The 7,129-nt window shown below is 36.4% G+C and overlaps 2 non-coding genes across 2 annotated transcripts; one reads left to right on the top strand and one right to left on the bottom strand.

The window, feature by feature from the left end:
• Positions 1-3,997: 3,997 nt before the first annotated feature.
• Positions 3,998-4,072, bottom strand: TRNAA-GGC (transfer RNA alanine (anticodon GGC)). The gene has a single exon. It is a non-coding gene; the product is annotated as a tRNA-Ala (tRNA).
• Positions 4,073-4,465: 393 nt separating this feature from the next.
• Positions 4,466-4,540, top strand: TRNAA-GGC (transfer RNA alanine (anticodon GGC)). Its single transcript has one exon. It is a non-coding gene; the product is annotated as a tRNA-Ala (tRNA).
• Positions 4,541-7,129: the final 2,589 nt, after the last annotated feature.

The following is a 7,129-nucleotide window of genomic DNA, read 5'->3' as shown; positions in this document are numbered from 1 at the left end:
GCCGAGATCGAGAGCTTCATTCGTAAATTTTCATTCGCACTAAACGATATTTTTGTTGAACGTTCAACGAATACTTACATAAAAGAAGATACTTTTTTAAAAAATGACAAAATGAACGCTCCGGCTCGGCTACACTCCATCGAGTTATTAATTTTTGCAACGCCAACGTCGAATCAAAATATACGATGAGGTATTTCGGTCGGTCGCTTTTCAAATCTTAACAATTCATCGCCGACGAAAAAGTTATACTTGGAAACTCCGCTGTGTATTTTCAAACAAAATGATGTAGATAATCATCTCGAGTAGGTATAACTTGGAAGGAATGTAACAGAAACAGAATCTGAGTACGTTTTACCACAGAACAGTCTTTCAATAAGGAAATGAAATGACGTAGGTAAGTATTTTAATGAAATCTCAACATCCCAAACTGGAAACAATCGATTTTACAATTTTGATTTGCAATCGCAAAATTATTGTAGAATTCGGGGCGGACTCAGATTCTAATATCTCCAGAATTCCAGCAGATTTTGAAAAATAGGGCCCATAAAAATAAATTATTCGGTGGGTTTTTGACTATTTTTGAGGTGTTTCTATGATGAAAAAATCAAGAGGGTGTCCTCAGAGCCTTTGAAGAATTTTTTGAACGCCTGGTGACTTCTGGTGACAGATTCACCAGACGTGGAACAATCCTTAATTCTCTCGTTTTCTAAATATTCAATCCAGTTGAAATTTTGTAAAAACGTTTGAAATTCTTCTCACCCGATTTTTGAAGAATTTTCATCACCGTACAAATTTTTCATTAGCACCAAATTAAAACACTCATCAGTAAATTTACTCGTATTTAAAAATCTTACGAATTTATCACGCTTATAAATCATTCGCAGCAACATTATCTATACTCGTCGCTATTTACGTCAATGGTAAAGGTAAACTGTTAACCTTACGTGTGTAACACAAACATGGTTATTCAGCCGTCAAAATAATAATCCATTGGGTAAGTACGAATGAGCGAGCGGAGGTTTGTCGCTTAAAAATATTTCACAGTTGAACAAACGTATGACCGTGGGTAATTGTAGCTGATTAACGAGCTCGTAGGATTAAAGCACCTAATATAACTATCCATTTGTCTAGGCGATAATTGCAATTAAATTTCACATCTGGATAAATCTTGCGATTGCTTTTGTAGTACATGGCCCATTGACCAGGTGGAGATACTGCAACCCTAATTTTCATCGTACTCGTTTACCTACGTATTTATACCATAGACCATAGTGATTGATACTCGTGCATCATTTAAACAATAAACAGCTCGTATATCGTAATCGATGACCTGGCTGACATGCTATATAGGTACACACTTTATTTGATAGCCTGCCTGTTATACAATGTAGTACTAGGTGTACGGTAGGTATATACGAGTATTATCGAAAAAGACGAACGAAAATTAATCGAAATTCCAGGCAAAACTTTAGTCCGGAATTTTCTTTTGTTTTTTCGTACGTAAATGCGTGCTAAGTGCGTGAAGACACGCAATTTTTACATAGTAATTTTATGTTTATAAACGAAACGAGTGAAATTTTCATGTTTTTCTTTAGTTCGGGGGTTGTTGGCATGCGTTGTGTAATACAACGAGCTCACGAGAGAGGAAAAACACGACTAAAGAACTTTTTGAATTTTCCATCAATTATTACGGCGAGTAAATTTCATCAAATTTTTAATTAGCCTTTGTTTCGAGTTCATTCGAGTTGTTGCGGAAAAGCAAACAAAAACGTTATTTTTTGCAATTTAAACCTTATACATAGTGAGGGGTTCTTGTATGTAAACAGATAGCTATTTACTGCCTTAGCTATCGAGTCGAGATATAACACTCGAACGATGCTTCAACAGCTTTATACCCTGGCTTGGCTCAGTCTAAGTGGCCTGTATACTTGAAGTACGGAATTTTTTTTAGAAATTGTTTTCCTTATTTATGGTGTATTTTGCATCGTGTGTATCGTGAACGCAAAATAGAGGGAATTTGAGCTGGGTGAAATTAGATTTTGCTTTAGAAGATGAATTTTTTGAAATTGATAAATTTTTGGAGGTTTTAATCCTGTAAGTATCATCAAAAAATGAACTCGATTCTTTCGCGAACGGTTCACGCAGAAACGATGAATCATCAAAGAACGACTGAATATTTTGAAAATTAATTCAGAAAACACAACGTAAGAATACACGGAAAATTCCTCAATCTACACAGAGAGGAAAACTTGCGAATGATTCGTTCGCGAACGATTCACTCAGGGGAGAAAAATCGGTCACGAATGATTCACTGAAAAATTAAATTATGGGTAGGTGAAGTTGATATGACAAAACTCGACAGTTTTAATCCTACCAGAAGTCACCAGGTTTACAAAATTGCTCAAAGAAGGCCACTTATTGGTGGATCTGTCCCCAAAAAGTCACCCGGGTATCAGATATGACTATACAACATTCTGGTGAATTCTGGTGAATTCTGGTGAATTCTGGTGAATCAGTCACTAAGATTCACCAGATGTCACCAGGTTTACAAAATCACTCAAATAAGGCCACTTCTTGGTGGATCTGTCCCCAAAAAGCCACCGGGTGATGAGATATGACTTTTCAATGTTCTGGTGAATTCTGGTGACTTCTGGTGAATCAGTCACTAAGATCCACAAGAAGTCACCAGATTTACAAAATTGCTCAAAGAAGGCCACTTCTTGGTGGATCTGTCCCCAAAAAGCCACCAAGGGTATGAGATATGACTTTTCAATGTTCTGGTGAATTCTGGTGACTTCTGGTGAATCAGTCACTAAGATCCACAAGAAGTCACCAGATTTACAAAATTTCTCAAGGAAGGCCACTTCTTGGTGGATCTGTCCCCAAAAAGCCACCAGGGTATGAGATATGACTTTTCAATGTTCTGGTGAATTCTGGTGCAAAAAGCCATTAGGGTATGAGATATGACTTTTCAATGTTCTGGTGAATTTTGGTGACTTCTGGTGAATCAGTCACCAAGATTCACCAGAAGTCACCAGGTTTACAAAATTGTTCAAATAAGGCCACTTCTTGGTGGTTCTGTCCCCACAAGGCAACCAGGGTATGAGATATGACTTTTCAATGTTCTGGTGAATTCTGGTCAATCTGGTGAATCGGTCACTAAGATTCCTCAGAACCAGAAGTCACCAGGGCCCCTATTCTTGAAATTCTTTATCCCCGTTATTCGTGCAATTTGAGTTATCCCAAAATTGTCGTTATCGGTGTAATCAATGTTATCTAAAAATGGTATTCTTGAAAAAAATTTTAACCCAAAATTTTGCATGCCAAAATAGTTTATAAAAGCATTTATTTTTCACCTCTATAAATCCTTACAACATATTTCACTTTGATCAGAGCCAAAACTTCAAAACTGGAGTAAAAAAATTTATTTTAAGCTGAACTGAAATTTCTAAAATTCAAGATCTCCTTAGCTTATCACATTTTCATTGGACGACTCCACTTTCTGCAAAGAAATTTTCTGTTAGCCAACTGTCTTTACAAGAAATAACACTCATAACGCTCATAAGGACACCTTTTTGATCTCGCTATCCGCGCTATTTATTGCACAGATAGCGACAGATAACCCACCATAAAGAATTTCAAGAATACCCATATACAAAAAAAATAACACAAATTGCACGAATAACGGGGATAAAGAATTTCAAGAATAGGGGCCCAGGTTTACAAAATTGTTCAAATGCCACTTCTTGGTGGATCTGTCCCCAAAAAGCCACCAGGGAATGAGATATGACTTTTCAATGTTCTGGTGAATTCTGGTGACTTCTGATGAATCAGTCACTAAGATTCACTAGAAGTCACCAGGTTACTAAGTACAGGTAGGCAACCTGCAAGGAAATTACTTTTAGGCCAGGAGATAATTCAAATAAGAAGAAGTCTCTTTTCTTTTACTGACCTATAATTGACCTGTTTTCTAATGCATCTAACATACGAAAAATTCGTGCCCAGCCTGGGAATCGAACCCAGGCCCTCCAGATTGCCAGTCCAGCGTGCATTCCACTACACCACTGAGGCAACGAGATTAATCGCCGTTTTAGATGAATTATCAAACCAGGTACGTTTCCGAGACCAGTACAAAGACTAGGTACATCAGAGGTTTTTGTATGTGCCGAATACACAAATCCTACTAAGTACAGGTAGGCAACCTGCAAGGAAATTACTTTTAGGCCAGGAGATAATTCAAATAAGAAGAAGTCTCTGTCAATTATAGGTCAGTAAAAGAAAAGAGACTTCTTCTTATTTGAATTATCTCCTGGCCTAAAAGTAATTTCCTTGCAGGTTGCCTACCTGTACTTAGTAGGATTTGTGTATTCGGCACATACAAAAACCTCCGATGTACCTAGTCTTTGTACTGGTCTCGGAAACGTACCTTGTTTGATAATGCATCTAAAACGGCGATTAATCTCGTTGCCTCAGTGGTGTAGTGGAATGCACGCTGGACCGGCAATCCGGAGGGCCTGGGTTCGATTCCCAGGCTGGGCACGAATTTTTCGTATGTTAGATGCATTAGAAAACAGGTCAATTATAGGTCAGTAAAAGAAAAGAGACTTCTTCTTATTTGAATCACCAGGTTTACAAAATTGCTCAAATAATGCCACTACTTGGTGGATCTGTCTCCAAAAAGCCACCAGGGTATGAGATATGACTTTTCAATGTTCTGGTGAATTCTGGAGAATCAGTCACTAAGATTCACCAGAAGTCACCAGGTTTACAAAATCGCTCAAATAAGGCCACTTCTTGGTGGATCTGTCCCCAAAAAGTCACCAGGGTATGAGATATGACTTTTCAATGTTCTGGTGAATTCTGAACTGAACTCAATTTTATTCTTAATTTACAAACGATTCACTCAGAAATAATGAATCGTTCGAAAACGACTGAATCACTTGGAAATCAAATCAGGTAAATAAACGACAAGACAAAACGAAGCATTCCTCAATCGGTAAATAAAAGTTGGTAATGATTCGTGAACGATTTGTTCAAAGGAGAAATCGTTCGCGAACGATTGAACCACTGAAAAATTGAATTATGGGTAGATGATGTTGACATAACAAAACTCGACAGCTTTAATTCTATCATCGAAAACTGAACTCATTTTCTTAGTTCAAGAACGATTCACTCAGAAATGATGAATCGTTCGAGAATGACTGAATCGCTTGGAAATTAAATCAAGTAATAGAAGACAAGACAAAACAAAACAGCTTTCAGTGGATAAACTGAAATGGATGATGATTTGTGAACGATTTTCTAAATAGGAAAAATCGTTCTCGAACGAATGAATCACTGAAAAATCAAATTATGACTAGACAAAGTAAGTTGATTTCACAAAATTCGTCGATTTCAATTCTATCACAAAAATTGAACTCAATTCGTTCGCGAACGATTCACTCAGAAATAATGAATCATTGGAGAACGATTGAATCACTTGGAAAGTTAGAAATCAAATCAAGTAATAGGAGACAGAACAAAACGAAACATTCTTCAATCGATAAATCAGGATGTATGATGATTCGTGAACGATTAGCTCAAATGGAAAAAATCGTTCGTGAACGAATGAATCACTGAAACATCAAATCATGACTAAATGAAATATCTAAGCTGTTTTGACAAAACTTGACAATTTCAATGGTATCACAAAAATTGAACTAATTCGTTCGCGAACGATTCACTATTAAGGGACAATGAATCATTTAAGAACAACCTAATCGTTCTAAAATCAATTATTCAGAATTTCAAATTAATATAATTATATGATGAACAAAACAGAAACAGTATTTATCTGCAAATAAAAATTACAAAATTGCGAACGAATTATTCGTGAACGATTTGCTCATAGGGGAAAAACCTGTCGTGAACGAATGAATCACTGAAAAACTGAATATGCTATGGGTAGAGTATAATCAATCCTATCATAAAAAATGAAACCAAATTCGTTCGTGAACGATTCTTTCATAAAGTATGAATCATTTGAGAACGACAGAATCACTTGGAAGTGAAATCAGAAAATAGGTACACGAAAGACGAAACAGAACATTCTTTAGTCTACATGAAAATGAAAATTGTGAATGATTCGTTCGCGAACGATTTGCTCAAAGGAGAAAACTCGTTCGCGAACGAATGAATCGCGGAAATATCAAATTACAATGTGCAGATGGAATTGACAAGACAAAACTCGTGAACGAAAGAATCACTGAAAAAAATCATTGAAAACTAAACTCAATTCGTTCATGAACGATTCGCTCAGAAACGATGAATCATTCGAGAACGACAGAATCACTTCGAAATCAAAACAGAACATACATGATAACACATAATGGAACACTCTTCAATCTACACATAGATAAAAATTGCGAACGATTCGTTCGCGAACGATTTGCTCAGAAGAGAAAACTCGTTCGCGAACGAATGAGTCACTGAAAACTCAAATTACTCGTGAACAAAGTTGACATGATAAAAGTCGACTTTTTAAATCCTATCATAAAAATTGAACTCAATTCGTTCGCAAACGATTCACTCTGCAGTATGAACAAATCATTCAAGAACGATCGAATCGCCTATAGAAATCAAATCACGTAATAAATGACTAGACCAAAAGGAGCGTCCTATAACTTATAAAATTAAAAACTGTGAATGATTCGTTCGTAAACGATTTGCTCAGAGAAAAAAATCGTTCGCGAACGAACGAATCACAAAAATTTAATCATGTGTAGATGTCATTGGCACATAAAAATTTGACAGTTTAAACCCTATCATATAAATCAATACTCAGACTCACTTCGTTCGCAAACTATTTGTTCGGAATCGAAGACTCATTCGAGAACGACTGAATCACTTGGAGAACTCGAGTCAGATAAAAGCCACCAAAAAGGGACAAAGTATCTTTTTTTCATCTATAAATAAAAATTGTGCATGATTCCTTCGCGAACGATTTGTTCAAAGAGAAAAAATCGTTCGCGAACGAATGAATCACTAAAAAATCAAATCACGTGTAGATGTCACGACGGCCCTCGACAGTTGTAATCCTATTACGAAAAACTGTACTCGATTCGTTCGCGAATGGTTTGCTGAGAATTGA

The sequence above is a fragment of the Planococcus citri genome, chromosome 4 (assembly GCF_950023065.1).
Source record: "Planococcus citri chromosome 4, ihPlaCitr1.1, whole genome shotgun sequence".
Taxonomy (NCBI): Eukaryota; Metazoa; Arthropoda; class Insecta; order Hemiptera; family Pseudococcidae; genus Planococcus; species Planococcus citri.
The sequence above is the reverse complement of the archived record's forward strand: the minus strand, read 5'-3'. Positions and strand labels throughout refer to the sequence as shown.